We start from the raw sequence: 19996 nt of genomic DNA on the forward strand, positions 1-19996 counted from the left end.
AGATAGAGAGGAAAACCTTACCTTGCTTTTAGTATACCTTTTACAGCTGCGCAGAGAGAAGAGAAAAAAAGCCGCCATTTATAAACATTCGCTCAGAGAGCGTGGCTGAGTTGTGTATATGCATGGGAATGCTTTTGTATGCGGACTATTGAGTATGTGTATGTGTTGGAAATGCCGCAGGGTTGTCAGCGTGACTGCTGACCCAGCAGTGAAACTCGCAATACTACAATACTTTAAATCTGTGGCTTTGAGTCTGGTATCAAACATTAAGTAATAATATGAACGAACGACTGTGCATTGCTGGAATTAATGCAAAAGCGACTCTAGAGTTGGTGTGCTTCACGCGAATGTCAAAAGCACACACCTGGCAACCCTGCTCGTTGCCAGCCACTCTCGCCTCTCAATTTATGCGCGTTTGTTTTCTTCTTCGCTTCGTTCCGACAGCAACGGTCAACGCTGTCGCAAAACTATAATGCTGTGGAAAACATAAAAAATTGTGTGGAAAAACACCTACAACTCAACATTTTGAGCCCACATTTTGCGTGCTAAACAAAAGATTTACCCAGTGCAAACAAGTATGCAAAATCGTTCAATTATCACCGAATTATCTCGACGGAAATGTGTTTTACTTGTGCATTCAATTCAATTTAATTTAAAGCAGCAGCAACAGAAAGTGTTATTGCTCTCTCTCATCCTCTCTTTCTCGATCGCGAGCGATCAATATGCATGTGTGTGTGCGTGTGCGTGCGTGTGTTTGACGTAGTCGCGTCGCGGTTTCAGCAATTAAACCAAGCGGCGTAGAAATGCCAAAAACGCATTAAAAATTATTACTCGTTGCCGTCTGTCATTCACAAGAAGCAGCAGCAACAACAGCGACAATCATACACAAGTGCTATTTGCCGCTACTCATAAAACAAATTACCCACTTGGGGTCTGACTTGTGTGAGTGTGTGTGTGTGTGTGTGTTGGAGCGTGCGTGCGTGTATGTGCATGGGTATGAAAAGAGCACCGTAATAATCGCATTCATTGCCTCGGCTCTTCATCATCTGGTAGCAGTCGAAAAGGAAAAAATACTATGCACTAACGCTGGTGTAAAAAGTAGTAAGCCAGAGCCGCCACAATAGTAGTAAAAAAAAAAACAAAAAAAAGGATGAGGAACGAGAATGTGGCACTGGCAATATGTTGCTGCTGGCAGCAAGAAGCAGAAGCCCCATCAGTCGGAATAGTACCGGAATAAAATTACTATACTTACTTGGCCCCAAACTTGCTTAAGTGTGTGTGTGTGTGTGTGTGTGTATGAGTGTGCCTGCCGTTTCTCTCACTCTCTCATCGGCAGTAGCGGGGGCTGTGTCAGTGCTTGTAAATGCGGCGCATGTGCATATATATATACATATATATCGCATTTATATATATATATATGTAATGTGTGTGTGTATGTATGCAAGAGATTTTTTTTATGTTTCGCACAAACATTGCGGTAAAAGAACGCCGACAAACGTTCGTCTCTCCGCTGCCGAACTCGTCGTTTCGCCGCTCTCACTAATTTCTGATTGTGACGTCTGCGCGGGCGCGTGTGCAAGGTGAAGCGCTGGATTGTCGTCGGTTCGTCGCGTCGGTCGCTCTGTCGGTCGGTTGGTCTGTCGCTCGTTTGTTCGTTCGGTCGCTTTGTCATACAACTCCCCCGTGCATTTTTTGTGCCCCAAGCTCTGTTCACCGACTCGATACCCATACCTATGCCCACACACACGTACATTACGTACGGGTGTGTGTGTGGAGCAGCTTCTGTTCTGCAGAGCAGGCAACAGAGCTTGGACACGCGTCGCTGTCTCTCTCTCTATCTCACTCCCTCCCACTTCCTATCCCGCTTAATCAATGTGCCGTTTTCTCGAATATTTGTACAGAAATAAGAAAAACAACAACAAACCTCATAAAAAGTTCAAACATTTGTCGCAAAAGGAATGAAAAAAGTGTCAAAGCAGTGAAAAACAACAAGAAGGAAATTCACCAACGGCAGAACGAGAAAGAAAAAAGGCCGCACAAAGAGCCAAAGAGGTTGGCTGTCTCGTTCTGGCCCCCGCTTACATAAATGGAGAATAATTCTTGAGATTGCTTTTCGGCAAAGCCAAGCAAAGCCAAGCTAAAGCAAGCAAGCCAGCAGCAAACTCGAAACGGAGGAAAATTTTGTGGATTTACATTTTCCGTCGTCTTCCTGGGCGAGCGAGCGCGCGTGTGTGTAAGTGTGTGTGTGTGTGTTTGTGTGTTGTGTTTGTGTGTGTGCCTGGCGTTTCTTTTGTGGATTATTACGCCCTCTCGCACACTCTCTCTCCCCCACTCACTCACACTCACACTCACCCAAGAGGAGGAGAGCGAACAGGCCAGCAAGCTGCCAGAGTCCTCGTTCGCACCTCGCCTCGCCACACAGCTCTTCATCACCTGCCCAATCCCCTCCTCATAAACCCACCCCCCCACGTCCGTTCCATCTACTGGATGCTGTCTATGAGAAAGGAACGAGCATATCAAGAGCAGAAATTGCGATTATTTTGGATTTATAAAAAGGTGAGCATCCTCCAGATATGTCTAAATTCTCGTACATGTATATTTTTGCAGTCAATTTATTGTATAAGTCTGTCCCCATCCTCCCTATCTGGCTCCGATATACAGATGTGAAGGAGATGGCTATCTCACAGAGAGAGAGAGAGAGAGAGAGAGATAGCCAGAAAGAGAGTAAATTATTTCCAGTTTGATTAATTGCCGCACGCCACTTACTGTTGCGGCATGTCCGTACTCTTTACTCACACACACACACACACAAACATCTTCCGAGCTAATGCCAATTAAGGTGTTTCAATTTAAGCTGATTTTCAATTAAATGGAGTTTTTATTGTTTTGCTGAACGATTACAGAATTGACAGTAGGATGGGCCTTTTTTTAGGTTTATGGTACCGACGCTCCATCTGTTTTACAGCTCTCTCTTTGCATTTTGTTGAATTATGAATTACTCTTTTAACTGTGTTAGTACTTCCGTCAGGAGGCTCCCCAACTACTTCCGGAAGTAGAATCCCCCGAGCAACCGCTCATCTTATGGCTCGTGGGCGTGAATTGTATCCGACAGATACGCTTTCGATTGGATAAACATTGAGGTGCAGTTCCACTGTAAACATGCCAAAATTGTTTATTTAAACAACTGTTTAAGTCATATAGATACAGATACAGATGTAGATTCACATAAATGTATATAGATAAAAGGCACACACACACACTGAGGCACAATTAAGAGTCTATTAGGCAAAGCTCTCTGTCGGGCCATAACATTAAAATATTTCACACAAATGGTCAGGACGGGTCGGGCCGGGCCGGGACAGCCTGATCTGGGCCTGCGACATGGCAGGCCGCAGCAACAGCCCCGCGTGAAGAGCTGAATCAGGTGGGGGGAGTGGATAGAGGAACAGTGTTTCCAGTGGCGCGCACAATCGTGACGCCAACTTAGTTACGGTCATTAGCACCGGGAGCTGTGGTAGCAGCAGCAGCGAATGGCGCTGAGCCGCACCGCACCGCACCGCGCTCTGTGTGCATGTCTCTAGATGTACAGACATTCATACACAACAATTTGTCACACTGCGCGCTGGCTGGCAAAAGCTGCCAGCAAGCAATGCGATAGCAGCAGGCAGAGTCAGGCGACACACTCGCCTGACACAGTGGGACCTGGCCACAAGTCCCCCACTACTCTGATGATTTTGGTTTCTTTCCAACAGTAGATAGCAAAGCTCTTTCGCACTCAGAGTCTCCGAGAGCTAACCTTATGAAAGCCACCTTAGCCTGGAATCACTGTAGCTGACTGAAAGCGACACAGATGCCACACAACCAGGCAAGAGCCACGTTAACCGACTTTGGTTGGCGCATTCGCTGGTTGGCTTTTTGCCCTGCTTTTTTGGCCAAAGATCGGCCTCTCCTCTCCCGCGCTGCCCACTGTCGCACTCTCCTGCCGCTGCTCAACCACAGCAATTTGAACACGGCGTCGAATGTGTGAATTGACTGACAAAACATTATCCAAATATAATTGCAGCGCTCATAATTGGTAGCATGTGTTGAGGTGGCTGCTGTTCCCGGCTGCTTGGCTTGGAGCTATTCGGCTATCGTGTGGCACACAAACTGACACGACCCCTGCCCCCTGGCCCGCCTGCAGACGGTTATTTGTCCATTTGTCATGGGGGTGGGGTGGGGACATACACTGCCAGCTACTGTGCCGAGAAGCCGAAGCCGAAGCCCCACCCCTGTTCCGGGGCACGGCGCGGACACAGGGACACGGCCCGATGCGATTACACCTAATTGATTTGTTCAATTTTCATAGAAACAGCTGACAGTGACAAACGCCCGCTTTCCACCAGTCCACGTCCACGGTCACGCCCACGCCTCCGACTGTCTGCCTGCCTGCCTGCCTGCCTGTCTGTCTGTCTGTCGTCCGCCCATGCAAATTAGCAACGAGAGAGCTGAGCTCCATGTTTGCAATTTCAATTGAAAATATATACATACATACATAAACAAACATATACATACATATGTACAAATGTATGTATCCATGTAGATATTATTATTTATGGTATGAGATGAGCCAGAGAAAATCCACTCCCATTTCAAATGCGTAAACACCCATTTGACTGAGTGAATTTCATTCGAGTGGTTATAATAATTGGGTAGTATTCATTCGGTACAAATCAAATAGGATACAAATGTATTTATGTTCCACATCAAATGATCCACGGAAAATGCATCCACCAGCAAATCAAATGAGACTCGCTATAAATAAGCAAATCAAACTATTAATAAATGGCATAAAATTTGCCAAATAAAAGATTTCGCATCGAGCTCCTCTAGATATAATTTCTGAGTAGCAGCGAGCGCTGAGGGCAGAGGCGGGCCCACAGGCGGTGGGGTGTGGGAAGGGTGCAAAAACAAATAGCCGGCAATCAACAAGAGCGTCATTAAAAAAGCAAATTTCTGAACACGCTAAACACATGTAGAGGAGGAGAACAGCAACGGGGCAACGGCAATACAGGCAATGGCAACAAACAGAGGCACAAAAAAACAAAGGCATGAGTGGCACAATGAGTGAGTTGGTGAGGGGAAGGGGAAGGGGCAGGGGAAAACAAAAGCACCAGAGGCACGAAAGCGTTCCACGTTCACTAGATAATGTGGGCCAGCAGCCGAGTGAGCCGAGCGAGAAAATGGGGGAAGATACGAAAACAAAAAACACAAAAAAAAACAAAACTCAATTCCCATCACGAGAAACGAGGCAAATTGATTGTGATGATGTTTTCGAATCCGACTTTGACTTCGCTTCGCCGGGCATCTGTGAGATACGAGATACAGCCCCAGACTCTGTCTCTGTGGGAGGGACAGCGGGTGTCGGATCGCGCAGTCAGCCGTGTAAATGAATGCTTTTGATAATTAATTTATGCTGCCTGCCACAGGGATAAATGATATTTATACAGATACATCCATTTGCATACTGTACATACATACATACATACTTATCTACTCGTATCTGTGTGTGTGTGTATCCCGTGTGGATGAGCAGGAATCAACACAGCAAACAAACGAAAGCTCTATAAAAAACCACACTTAATGTCGCTTAAACAAGTTTTAATTTAATTTATGCACACATTCGTATTTATTCCACTTTGTGCAAATAACTCAATTTAAACGGTCCTTACGGATGGTTTTGCACAGCGGGCGGGGGGGCTACGGAGGGCGAGGGAGGCAATTCATTATTGTGTGTTGTAAAAACTGAATAAATAAAACGTAATTAATTATAGCATGTAAATATAGCGATATCAAATTGCGATAATAGCAATTAATATTTATTTCTTGTGTCGAAAGGCAAACATTTCCCGAAATACATATGTACATATGTAAGAACCATAAATATTATAATTACTAAATATTTATGTATTATTTAATTATCTTTTGTCAGGTTTTCATTTGTAGTAGCATCCAGATCGGGAACTATTAGACTTACTTACTCATCAAATTTGATCATTATCGTCTTTGAAAGCATTTCAAGATAACAGCCAGGTTTTCAACGTTTAAATTAAGTTCAAATAAAGCGTTCCTGTGGCTTCCAACTCCAAGACTGTGCACCGAGTATTTCAATTTTTGTATTCCAATTGCTTCCACAGCTCCACAGATAGCCCGCTAATTGAGTGTCCCCACTCAAAAGTGTCTTGCAATTTGATAAACGAGTTTGAATTCCCACCACCAACAACAACTACAGCAACAGCAGCAGCAAAAACAACAACAACAACAAAAATAATATAAAAAAAACCCGTGTGGATTTTGAGTTGTTTATGTCTTATCTGAGTTGACATTTTGTTAAACTTATTTTTTGCAGCTACACGCGCCGAACATTTTTGCTGCCAAAAATAGCGAAACGCGAACGAAATAATCTAAATTTAGTCCGAAAAACCAAAGTAGATTAAATGCTACATTTATTAGTCTCAGTGGAATTTTTTGTACTAAATTGTAATATTTTGTGCGAAATATTTCGTTTTATGTGCACTGGATTGGAGATTCTACACTTTCCCCCAAAGATTGCAGCGCATTAAATTCCGAACTTATAGCATCTGAGCAATCGGTGGAAGGCTGAATCTTTTCCGCCTTAAAAATGCATTGTGAACTGCCAAAAACTGGCAATAATCTGTGGAATCTGTGTATAATAATAATATGTAGATGGGCTTTACCAATTAGTAGTACTCTCTGCCCATCGCCTTTACTGCCAAATCGAATTCTGTTCCACAAAATGTATCTATTGAACGGGCATTGGCTTCGGATATTTCGTGAGTCCCGTCCCGAAAACTTACTTTGTTTATTTGCCTAGCGGCTGATTTGTCGGGTCTTTTTTCTCGCTTTTTGCTTCTCTTTTTTGTCTACATTGTAAATCTATTTTTGCTTCTCTTTGTGGCTGTTCTTCGGCTGCGCTGCGGCGTTTGTCAGTCATGAAAATTACGGTTAGTTGGTGGTGGGAGAGTATACAAATGCAAGGGGCATGGAGTGGCCGGGGCGTGGGCACGGGGACTGGACTGGCGAGGTCTCCGAGGTTGGCGTAGTCCATCAAGCACCAGAACCAGCAAAAAGCGTGATCCCACCCCCCCTTCCTTCTCTCACTCCTCTCACTCTGTATTCGTTTTGGCGAGTTTGTTTGTTTGACTTCTTCCACTTCTTCCCCGCTGTATCTCTCTTGCTGTCTCTCTAAATACCAGATAAGCATTTGCAACCACCAACAACAACAACAAAAACAACGACAAGAATGAGAGCGCCTGCTGGGTCCGATGCTACCGAGGCTTTAACTGCTCTAACCGCCCCCAGCCCTCGCCCTCCTGCATGGCCCTTCTCTTTTCTTCTTTGCTCCCTCCTTCATATTTATTTTGATATATTTTATGATTCTTTATTTGGCGGCTTTGGCTTCCCCGCAACGCAAATGAAACTCGCAGCGAGGCTTCTCTGTGTACAATGTATACCCTTGCCACGAGAGTATTATTGGTTCCATCAGATGTTTGCGACGCACTGAGTACTCAACAAATATATTCCGGATTGGTCGAGTAGTTATATAATCAAACACAAGATAGAGGGAAACTTTATAGTTGAGTGGGGCAGTCGGACGGACGGACAGATGGATACACAAAGGAATGGGGAAACATGAAGAAATTTGCTTATACGGATACTTAAATCGGGGCGTCTTTGAATGGTATGGAAATGTGATCCGGAAACTATGGGCTTTAACTGAAAGAACATAAAATTACCAGATATTGCATTGGGAACCAATTCCATCCATATTTTTGTTTGATGGCTTCGGTAGCGGCGGTTTGTATTATTCCACTTGAAACAAAAACTTACCAAAATGTGAATTTCAAATTTCTGCTCAAGTTCTTCTGTCCGTTCGTATACCCTTTCCTTCCGATAGAAAAATACACAAATCTCAGCGTGTAGGCCCTCACCCCCCCGCTGTCTGCTCGTAATATGTTTATACCATTATTATACATAAATATTTTTTTTTATGAGCCCCACGTTTATTTTGTTACTCTTTATGGATCCGTACATACATATATGTACATATATATATATTAATTAATTTTTTTTCTTACGATACTTTTCGGATTTTATTACAAAAAGTTTCGAGGCAGAATACTTCATGTTTATTAATGGGGCGTGGGGGCTTGTCTTTTGTGAATTGTTTAATTTTCAGCGATGTTTTTTCTGCTGTTTTGTTTTGTGTTTCTGTAATTTACGTAAATTATCGTGATTATCGTGTATACTTATATCGGATAGGTAAACGTATAATAGTCATTATCCATATGATTATTATGGCCATTTGCGCGATAATTGTGTGCATTCTGAAGAAGACGAAGACGGGGCCTTCCTCTATCTGAAAATTGCTTAATATGGCAGGCGACCTGTCGATGAATTCTGATTGTGTGTGTTTTCGATGCTTAATACCCTGTGTAATCGAACAGAGCTCGGGTATATTGTGTTCGTGTTATTTCTTGTCCCAAGTCACAAGAACTACCGATGCTTAAAACTAAGAATATATCACGGATCGCCCTGCTAATCCTCAAGATTCCTCTAGGGAATGTGAGTATGGGTATCCAATGGTGCCGTAGCTTATCTATCCATCATTATTTCTTGTTTTAGTTGTCTTTATTTTGCTATGTATTCCAATAGTCGCTGCGCCTGCCTTCGTTTTGTGGTTGCATTTAATAATTATCGTAATTTATGTGTGTGGACAAACTGCGGCATGCAACAACCACAACAACAGCAATCACCCATGGGAGGATGGGTGTAGGGGGGAGAGATGGTAGAACAAATTAGTTGCATTTCAATTGGCACAGAGTCAATCGGCAAGCGGCAGCTGTTTGTCGGAGGGTAAGCGTCAGAAACAGGCTGAATTCCGTGGACCTGATCGTCGCGATTGACAAACGGTATCCGCTGAATGGATACACACGCGTCGAGCGGTCTCTTGGGGGATTAATGGACGCAATTTGATTTCATTTTCCAACTTCCAGTTTTGCGCTGCTGCTGCTGAGGCCAGAGGAGCTGTAAGAAACGATGGACAGATAGACAGCACTTCTCCCTACTGCAGCCCCGCGCCAACTTAGATTAATGAGCCTCGAATAAATCATGGAAATGCGAAAAACGAATGGGAAAACAGCAACGCCAGCCCGAAGTATTTGATACCCTATGCTCTATTAATACTCGTATGATGGAGTCAAACGAAACTTTCGCTTGCTCACACACATTAGTTTGCCCACAAATAATTTTTGTTGGAGCTATGCATCCAGTTCTGTCCGATGTTGATGCTGATCAGCAAAGGGTATATTGAAATGCAGACACACGCGGTCGGTCGGTTGGCTCGGGCAAGCGGCAAGCGGGTCAGAAAACTTTGAATATTTTAACAAATATTTACACGCCTCGGTAGATGGATGGGATGGAGGGAGGGGTGTGCTGTGGTGTGTTGTGGTGTGCTGTGCTCTGGGGCAGGCGGTGGACTGGGGGAATGTCAATTTCACACTTGATTGCTGGCCGTAAATCAATAAAAGGAGAGACAGAGACAGGGAGACGGAGACGGAGAGAGTGGACTGCCTTTTGCCTAATTAAGCGCATCTAAGACGCTGCAGCTACTGCCAGACATACACAAACATACACACAGACACACACACTAATACACTGATGTGGTATCCGTGTTTGTGTCTGCGTGTGTGTTTGTTGGCCATAAATCGCGTGCCGTTTTAACACTTTGACGTGCAACAATTGAAAATTGCGAAATGGCTTTTTGCTTTTGCTTGTTTTTCGCTTTGTGCAGCCGCCACCTATAAGAGGTTAGCCCCCAACCCCCCCCGCTCCCCGCTCCCCACCAACCCACCCCTCTGCACTCTTGCCGCAAAAGCAAATTAGCTGCAACGTTTTTTTGTGTGTTCCTTTTTGTGTTTCTGCCAAGTGAGAAAACAAAACAAGACAAAAAACACTTGAGGCAAAAACAAACAAAATAAAACAGCTAAAAGATTGAAAAAAAGATCGAAAACAGAAAAGAAAACAAAGGCTGCGAAAACAGACCCCCCCCCCCCACCCCCTTCCACACTCCTCCTTCTTTTCTACACCCAACTTCTGCTACTGTTGCACTTGCCAGGGTATATTCAATAGGAGGGTTTTTCCATCGGGAGCCTATAAGGAGGCGTCCTTGCTACATTGATGCCTCAAATTCGATTCGGATGCACACACAAACATCAGACAGAGAGAGACCTGCCTGTGCATACTCTCGCTATCTCCTTTCGCACCAATAAATTTCGAGGCTGCCACATACACACAATAGTTGTGGCAAACGAGAAACGGCAAACGGCAAATTGTTGCCACAAATGGGAGCAGCAGCAACTGAAGCTGTGCGGCGGCAGCTGTGTGCTTGCTGTGTGCCTGCGCTGCGAAAAGTATCTTTGTGTAAACGAGATTAAAGCTAATGAAAATGACCACTCGGCGCAGCAGCTGATTCGGTGTTAATTTTTTGTGTTCATTTTTTGTGGCTGCTTCCACTGTTGTTGCTGTTGTGGCAACTGCAACTGTTTGCTCAGACAGCAGCAGCAGGCAGCAGCTCCATAAAAATGCTGAGAAATTTGTTGCATGCTGTGTGCGTGCAGCTCGACTAGCCAGCCAAACTTGCAACTTGTTTCACAGCATGCCAGCATAGACCGACCCCCTGTCCCCTATCCTCTATCCACCATCCACGGACGCGAGGCAGAGTCGTGAATTTATGCCCAAGTGGGGCCCCTCCCCCTCCGCAGCTACAGCTACAGCCACATCCACATCACTTAACCGAATTAGTTTCAATTGCACATTCTTCAGATGCCGCGTGGAAGTTTTGTGGCCCGAGCAAACCAGTTAACAGCAAATGTGACTTGTCTCGGATTTCGTTTTTTTCGAATCGATTTCTTTCACAGAGTCCGTCCCCCCCTCGCCTCGGTATCGGATTACAATTTGTTGCCCCCTCCCCTGTCCCAGCCGTCTGTCTGACCGATCCGTTGGAGAGTGTGGAGAGTGTGTCCGCCAGCAATTAATCACAATACGATCCGATCCAATCCGATCCCCAATCGCATGCTTCCAGTTTGTCTGAAGTTTTTCTTTGGCTTTTAATGCACTTTTAATGGCATTCAAATGTTTCCGCCTCGATCGCCAGCCAACAGCCAACCTCAGATGTTTACGACGCTCAATTAAGCCAAACGAAACGACTTGTCCCAGGCACACTGTGGGGCACATGCCGCGATCCATATGGGCATATGGGGAGGAGTACGGGTGCCATCTTAACCCCATCTAACCCATCATATCCCCGAATGGTGTTCTGTGTCGAATACTTTATGAATTACGAGAACTATCCCAGGACGGCTTTACTTGGGAGGGGCAACCATGAAAGCCACCGTAGATATGAACACACAGACATACCTAGAGTGAGGAGTAAGGAGTGGGGTGGGATCCCGTCCGTCTATGTGGGTTCCACATTCAAAATGTTCCCTCTGGCTCTGGGCTCTAGCTTTCATTGTCAAAGTTTTCCCTCCTGGCCTCTCTCCCGTCGAGCAGCTAACAGCAGTGGATCCGTTGTGGCTGCCACTGAAGTTGTTGTTGTGTGGAGTGGAATCCAAAGAGGAGCCAAGGGTTCTTTCTGCCTTTTCCTTCTCTGCCGACGACTCTCCTGCCCCACCACACACATTCACACACACACAGGCGCAGACACAACTTTTGCAACTCCACAAGGAGCAACTTCTCTTCTTCTTTTCACCCTACTCCCCCTCCTCCTCCTCCTCCTCCTTATCATCATCTCCTTGTGGAGCAACGGGAGAGGGAGCTAAGGAGAGAGAGAGCGAACTTTGTCGTTTATATTTCGCTTCCCATTTGGCAGTCCTCCCCCCCCCCCGTACCCCATCTGGCGCTTCTGTTGCATCCACTTTTTGTTTAATATTAATGTGTGTCCCCCCCATCTCCCCTTCCTTCTCGTCTTGCCTTCTTTTCAGTTGTTTTCCTTTTGTTGTGTTTCTTGTGCGCTTCCCTCTGCTTCCCCTCTGGCGCAGGCAGTGAGAGAGAGAGAAAGAGAGAGGCAGAAGAAGTTCTCTGGTTCTTGGCTGTGTTTTGTCTCCCTCCTTTTTCTTGTTGAGTTTCTTTTTCAATTCAACTCCCCTGGCGCTCTTTCCCCCGTCTACCCCTCAACCATCTTCCCTTTTCGAATTGTTTGTGCTTGCTCATGCGAAATGTATGCGTTGTGTGTGTGTGTCTGTGTGTGTGTGTGTGTGTATGCGCGTTCTTCTTCTTCTTTGTTTAATTCTTGCCTCATTTTCGTGGGGGCATAAAATGCGAATTGTGTTTGTTAATTCATTATTTTACCCACCCTAGACCACCGCTCCCTCCCTTCCATCTACTCTCCACGAAGTGACCGCATTTCCCTCGTTGGCTTTTCCACAGCACAACGGTGATGGTGGTATATTCATTAAAATACACAAAAATCATTTTCCTTGCTGTAAATACGCGCTTAATAAAGCGCTCAAGCGCTGCTACTGCTGCTGCTGCTGCTCCTGCTGTCGTCTCTGGTCAAGAGTGCGAAGAGTGCAAAGCGCACATAGCGCGCGGGAGGGAGATGGAGGAAGGAGCGGATGCCGCACAAAGCAGAGAAGAGAGCAAAAAAAAAAGAGAATAAAGGTGAAGTGGTATTAAATTTCATATGCGTCGTTGCTCTTTGGCTCAATGTCTTGTAGCCCATTATCTGATGAGGAGTGTCGGTCGGTTCGTCGCTCGGTCCGTCAGTCGGTTGTGTACGGACGGTGAATGGTGAATGGGCAGAGGGGGGGAAACGGCAGATGAGGATGAGAGCCAGAAAAGAACACTTAAGCCTGAAATTGGCAGCTATTCGCTCTGCCTGGCTCTTCTGCTTCAGCCGTTGTCGTTGCCGTTGCCTTTGCTTCGATTCTCGTTTCTTGCTGTCTTGGGTCTCTCCTCCCTTTCAACCGTCTCCGGCATCTACTTATGTCGACTTGTTATTGTTCGACATAATGGCAAAATATTGTATTGCCAACATTTTTCTTCTCCTTGCTCCTTTTCCCCTGCTTCGTCCGCATCTTCGGCTTCTCTTTGCTTGCTTGTGCTTTTATACCCTTGCGGAGGGTATTCTGATTTTTTCACAAGGTGACTGCAGTGCAGTGCATACATATAAGAAGGGCAATTCTCCATTACCAATACGTAACCTTCAGGCAAGATAACCCAACCAAACCAAACCAAACCAAAGCATATAGTAGCTGGCAAATCTGTTTGTGAAAGGGTAACATTTTTTCTTATTTTTATTTTGCTCAGCCGCAAAGTTTACGAAGACAACGAGAGAGCGAGCGAGGGAGAGAGCTCACTTGACAAATGACTGGAGTAGAACTTCAGTAGAGCATGGGATCCGGATCCCCTTTCCCCGTGCTCTGTCCGTACTCTGTCCGTGCTCTGTCCGTGCTCTGCCGCCGGGAGCGAACAATGGCAATAAAGTGCGTTAACTTTTTGGCAGACAATAGATTTTATTTCTGGCACAGACCAAAATGGTTATCCAGCCAACAGTTGCCGTTCCGAGTTGAATGAGTGGCGTGATGGGTGAGGGGGAGGTGGAGGGTGTGTAGTGGTTGTGTAGTGTGGGTTGGGGGTAGAGGGTGTGTGGAATTGTTTTATTATTGCCTTCAGGCATTTCGAATTGAATGCACGAGTGGGTATACGTGTGCCACCTCCCTCCCTGCCATCACACTGTGGCCCATACGTATCTACATCTACATATCGATACATACATATGTATGTATCTACATATCAGTGTTTTATGTAGAGAGATGTGTCAGCTGGAAGTGAACGTGACTCCTGTGGTCAGGGGGCATTACATATTTATGTACTTCAAAAACTTCAAATCCAATAAGTTTGTGGAATCGGGATACAGTTTTCCGAGATCTTTGCAAATAGGAAGCTGGAATACTTACTTACTTGGAGTCGGAGATGGAGAAGCTATTAGTTGGACCGCCAATGTGGGCATTCCGCCATATTTCCACGCCTTGGTTCGTCTTTGCTCCTCTCTCAGCCATTGCTCGCATTGTGAAGGTTTAATGCGCCTCCTGCCTGCATCTCTCCCTCTCTCTCTCTCTCTCACTCTGTTGCTGGCGCTTTGTCTCGCGCTCGCCTAACCACACAACAAACTAACTGTCCTGTCCCGCTCCCTCCACCAACGTCATCCTACCATCCATCCAAGTTGTATTAAATATGAGGTAAGACCAAGACAGTTCTTTCCTCTCTCTATTGGCTTGCAGCAAAGGCTGGAATTCAATGGGGCTGCCTTACCTTCTGCTTAATGCACCATGCATCCATCCAAGCATTCACATCATCCATGGCACGGCACGGGCGGGCCCCCCTCAGGCTCGCCCTTCGTCTCGTGTTGCATTTTGCAACTTGCTGATCATTTTACACACTTACCACAGTTGTTGTAGTTGCTGTTGCAGTTGCTGTTGTTGCAGACTCTTAATATGCTTTTAGATATGCATCAGCCATATTGCTGTGTGCCACAGTGTGTGTGTGTGTGTATGTGTGTGCAACTGAAGACGTTGCCAACATCGTCGTTGTTGTCACTTCTTCCCTCTTGCCGCTCCTCTCTACGCTCTTGCTGTTTGTTGCTGCCTCTTTGCCTGCCAGTTTGTGTATGTACGAGTATTTGTGCATTGAACTGGAAACGCGCCAGAGACTCGCCCCACACCCCCCTCCCCACTCCCCACTCCGAAACATGACTGGGCTAGCCAGAACGGCGCAGCACACAATTTGCATGCCAAACAGCATACAGAATATCTGTACATACATACATGTATGTATGTATGTATGTATGTAGTAGGAGCCCGGGCCACAGCTCCAGTACCCCTCGTCTGCTCTGGACTGGCCTTCGACCAGTCCCAATCCAATCCAATCCAATCCCCGTTGCTGGTCGAGCATTGCTGCCACTTGGCTCCACGGGCTCCCTTCTTTCCACCTTTTCCCAGCGCGTTCGCCGTTCTGAACGCGAAACGGATGATGCGAGCGTGATTCGTGATTTAAAGAGAAGGTTTCGTGTATTCAGCATTAAATTGGAAAGAGATAGAGAGAGAGAGAGACAGATGCTCGGGAACTGTCTGCCCCAATGGATTTATCCCTTTCTCTCAAACTAAATCGATTAATGCTTAGCAGATTCACGATGCCATCTCTAGGTACAAACTCGTATCTCCCCCTGATGCAGGCATGAAGAAAATTCAACTGCCAATTGCCATTTTACTTATTCATGTTCTCGGCTGCCGTTTCTCTTATTCAATATCAAATGATACAAGTGCAAACAAACACACATACATACATACATATGTATGTGTGTATGCATGTGTGTGGATGGGGATCTGGATGCTGAGCTTGGCATTTGTGGAAACTTGAGAGGGAACAAATGCCAAAACCGAAGCCAAATCCGGATACCAGAATTGAGCGTAGAGCAGACACAGTGGGAAAAGTCAAGGGGCTCAAGTCGATTCGATATTTTACTCGAGTGGTACTCCGGCCAGGCACTAAAAAAGGTTCCGGGTCGCGCAGATTGACTCTCAGCAGCTGCTCCACTCCACTCCACTGTTGCCCTGTGCTTCGCACATTGTTGATGGAATTAATCTGCAAATCAATTAATTTTCATGCCACTTGGCATTTTTTGTTGCACTACGCTTCGCTGGGCATCGCTGGGTGGCGAGTGGAAGGTCCTGGTGCGGACTGGTCTAGTCCGGTTCCTCGTCCGCCCTGTTACCCGAACCACGCCACGCACTCAATCAAATGGAAATTAGCATTTAATACGCCAAAAGCCAGGGGATGGTGGAGAGGGTGAGTGCGAAACACGAAGAGGGGGAAGGCCGTCCCTTGGGACTCGAGCAACGCAACCCTCTTGCGGCCAATCCAAACCTCCTTGTCCCCTGTTGCCTGTTCTCGTATGTTTCCCCCTTCCATCTTTGGGTAAGGAGGTTTCAGCGAGAGAGGGGAGGAAACGGAAATTGATTGCAGTTTCAGAATTTGGACAAACCCTCCTTATCCGCATCCTCATTCCTTATTCCCCTTGCTGCTGCTGCTGCTGCCTGACAAAAGGTGTCGTCTATGTAATTATACGTGCCGCATTGTCCTGTCTCTCCAATCTGCTTCCCTCTCCTCTGCCGCATGCCTCCCCTTGTTTACTTATTAAGCATATTTGTCCTTGTTCCCCCTGGTGCTGCTCTGCTTTGCCGCCGCTCCTTTGTGGCTTTTTCTTTCCGTGACAGCTGCGCACATTTTCTCTTCATCCCGTTTCACTTCACCCGAGATTTTCCATATTCCTTTTCGTTGTTGCAAACCTAAATTAGGTGCAGAATGTCCTTTCGCTTTCGCCCTGGCTCGCCGTCTCCTTCCCCCTGCCTGGGCACTGATATTTACAACAATTATCAGTAATTAATCCCAGCGACACATTAATCAACATTTTTCCACCTTTTCCCCCTCTCCGCACCGCTCACCTATCGCGGTTAATTATCCAAGTGGCTTAAGTCGTGTCGGCGGAGGAGGTGAAGGGACAGGGACCGAGCTTGTGGCAGGTGGCAGGATGGCGCATAATCTAATTAAGTGGCCCACGTTCCCCCACATTCCCCCACATTCTTATCCTCCACGTACAGCCCAGCCTCTTTGCTGGTGTGCTCCGTGGCAGCTCCTCCGCCCCGACCCGCTGGCTTTTACATCATAAAAATATACAGAAAAAAACAGAGAAAAGAGCGGGAAGCGTACGGGAGTACGGCAGAGAGAGAAAGAAAATAAAATGAACAGAGTCTCTGTCCCACTTCCAGTCCGGGGAGTCGTAGTGCCAAAAAGTTTTGCATGGCCAGGACATGTCGTCAGTTTGTCGCAGTTGATGCCCCTAAATGATCCCCTCCCGTGGTGAGATTCCGGAAAAGGGACGAAACGAAACTCTGTGCTAAACAATGAGAGGAAAAACACACACAAAAACACACACATGAGAAGCATACATTACAGCTCGGAATCCCCCGAGGGGGAAAACAGAGCGACAGAAAAACAGAGGAGCGTTGCAAGAGTCGGCAGAGGAGAGGGGTGGATAATGTTGTTGTTCACATGTCGAGTTTTTTTTCATCCATATTTTTGTATGGAAAGCGAACGTGGAAGGATAGGAAGGAAAGGGAAAGAGTCCACTACACTGGAAGAAATAGTTAAATTCTTTAAGATTCCATAATTATTCGGACAATCGGACAAGAGCCAGAAAGAGAGTGAGAGTGGGTGGCTTTCTCTTTGAAAATTCAGCCTTTGCTGCTAAGCTACTCTGTGAGAAAGTAAATAAGTTTGTTGATTTGCAGTGTTTTTTTTCCGTTTTTGCTGACATTGAGGTTCCTAGGACGTCTTTGCTCCGTTCAGTTTGCAAATTTGTAAAAAGAATTCTACTTTCCTGCTCGGCGGCCGCCTGGTGCTCCTTCTGCTCGTTCTGTATCCTGGATAAATATTTGTCTATCGCAGGGACGAAGCTTTGGGATAAGCCGTGCCACTCCTTTGGCCAGGGGATCATTTAATTTGCAAATTTCTGCCTTCCCCCTGGGCCAAATATTTGCACAGAAAGGCAAGGCAGCAAGCAGGCAAACAACAATGAAAGGCGGCGGCAACACGCGTCGCATTCAGAGTGTTTTGGATGTGAGGAGAGGAGAAGAGAGGTTTTACTCTTAATTCCGGGAGAATGCTACAAATCTGTTGTTGTGTTGCCGTTGATTACGGTAACCGCATCTCCCTCCCACCCCTGTCCCCCTCTCTCTTTGGTGCGTGCAGCTGTCTGTGCCCTCGAAAGGATCCCCTTCCCTGCCCAACTACATATACTATGTATTCCATTCGGATTCGCCCCTCTTGCATTTAGACCGAAAATCCAGTCAATCAAAAGCGTGCGCAAATATCCCAAGGGGGAAAGTCAAATTTGCCTGCTATTCCGGCATTTGCCATTCATTACTTATGCGTAGACAGTCGTTCAGGAGGGGGGGTAAAAGCAACCCTCGTGAAAGGGAGAAGTGCAGCAAAAGCAACAGCAACCCTTAAGCTCCCCTTATCCTTATCCCTCTCCCTCTCTACCTCTCTTCCTCCCATGTTAATCGTTATTTTGGCACTCCGCTACTGCCCACCCCTGCCATCCGTCCGTCCTTTGCTGCTGCGTAATCGCTTTTCGCCATAAAAATCTAAGGAAGATATTTCCAGGGTCCCAGGGTCCATTTCTGGCGTAGCGCATTTTCAAATTATCCTCAATGAAATTATGAAAGCAAAAAAGGGTCTGTCTCTGTCTGTCCCCGGTTCGGCTCGGCCCGGCCCGGCCCGGCCAAAAGATGATTGAGGGATGGGGCGGAGTGGATGGTGTGGTGGGGTGGGGAATGGGAAAGGGAAACAAACCGCTTGAGTCAAATATTTTTGATGAGGGTCATAATTATAATGGAACAGGTCTTGCACACAGACAAACCTCACCCCGACCGCCCGAGCCCCGTTCGTGCCATGGGTTGTTTTTTTCCCCCCATCTCCGCTTCGTTCTGTTCCGTTCCGTTCCGTTTCGTAGTGATGCGATCCCTTGTCTCAACACTTTTGCGGGAGGGGGGTCTTGCAGTAGGGGGAACGTCGTATAATGCATGATTCATGCTCTCTCTCTCTCTCTCTCTCCCTCTCCCCCCTCTCACTGTGCAGCATTAACCCTCGCATTCTGCTTCTGTTACTCTCCTTCGTCCTCTGATACTTAAAATGCAAAATTGGGGACCCGATGCTCGCCCTTTCGCACGCTGCTTCGTCGTTCGCTTCTTCCATGTTTCGTGGGTTATATGGGTATGGTATGGTGTAGTGGGTAGTGGGCGGGGTGGGGTGACGTGACGAACAGGATTTGGCATAATTAAAATAAATTTTAAACGATTGCCATGCTTTGATTATACCGTTGCACGGCGTAGACAGAGTGCCGCGAGGGGTGGGGGAGCTACTGTCGAATGCTGTTTGCTTGAAATTGAAAAGTAATGCCACTTTTGTCACTATTGGGTTTGCCCTTCAGGGCAATTATCTCTCCCCCATCTCTCGCTCACGCTCACGCTCCTTCACCTTCACCTTCACTCTCCCACTCCCCGCGGCCGTGTTCGTGTGAAGTGCGAAGCGAATGTGGAAAGAGACGGACAGAGTGTGTGGAGAGGAGGAGGAGTGGAGTAGAAGTAGGACCTGCAATCAAGTTGTTTATGACCGTATGGCAGCTACCCTTGTACCGCCCTACCTTCCATTCAGGATGCCTTTGGGAGCGCTACCTTCTTCTCTGTGTACCTCTTCCTCCACTCGGGTAGGTCTTCTCTGGTTTCGGCCTGAGTTCACGCCACAAATCACAACATCATCGAGTGGAGTGAGAGGGAGAGTGAAGCAGAGACGGAGACGGAGACAGAGACACCTCTTGCACAGCCATTAACACGCAAAAGGCTCTCGCTAATCCCCCAACTCTCTGCTCATCCACGCAGAGCAGAGCGTAGTATCTCTCTCTGCCCCTCTCCTTCCAGCACTCACCTCACCTCCCACCCATCTCCCTTACTCCGACTACTTTAATAACAAAGTAAATATTGTTCATTAGTAAATATTTACACGCTCGTCGCATGTTTGTTCATATTAAATACAGCTCCACCCCTCCCTCCAATTCCGCAGGAGAGCTGTTCGTTCGTATAGAGTGCGCAGATAGAGTGGTCGGAACGGGACGGGACGGGGCAAGGGAAAGGGAATGCCATCTACTTCGACTTGGACTCGAGTGTATGTGTGGATGTGTGTGTGTGTGTTCTGTTTGGTTTACGTTCTTTCCACACTCTGCTGCTCTCGTCTTCTGCTCGTTTATTTATTTATGTTTCCATTTATTTATTTATGCGCATTCGTTCGCCCCCCTCTTCCCCTCTCTGCACACGTT

General features: G+C 46.6%; 1 protein-coding gene across 1 annotated transcript in view; it reads left to right on the forward strand.

Moving 5' to 3' along the window:
- The first annotated feature begins 431 nt into the window (after positions 1-431).
- The window catches only part of LOC111071342 (pneumococcal serine-rich repeat protein), an 81482-nt gene continuing 61917 nt past the window's right edge, over positions 432-19996 (forward strand). Inside the window, exons 1-2 of the mRNA XM_041594301.1 lie at positions 432-575; positions 1902-2556. The gene's annotated coding sequence lies outside the window, so the exon portion shown is untranslated. The remainder of the gene's footprint in view (positions 576-1901; positions 2557-19996) is intronic.

The sequence above is a fragment of the Drosophila obscura genome, unplaced genomic scaffold (genome assembly GCF_018151105.1).
Source record: "Drosophila obscura isolate BZ-5 IFL unplaced genomic scaffold, ASM1815110v1 contig_25, whole genome shotgun sequence".
NCBI classification, from domain to species: Eukaryota; Metazoa; Arthropoda; class Insecta; order Diptera; family Drosophilidae; genus Drosophila; species Drosophila obscura.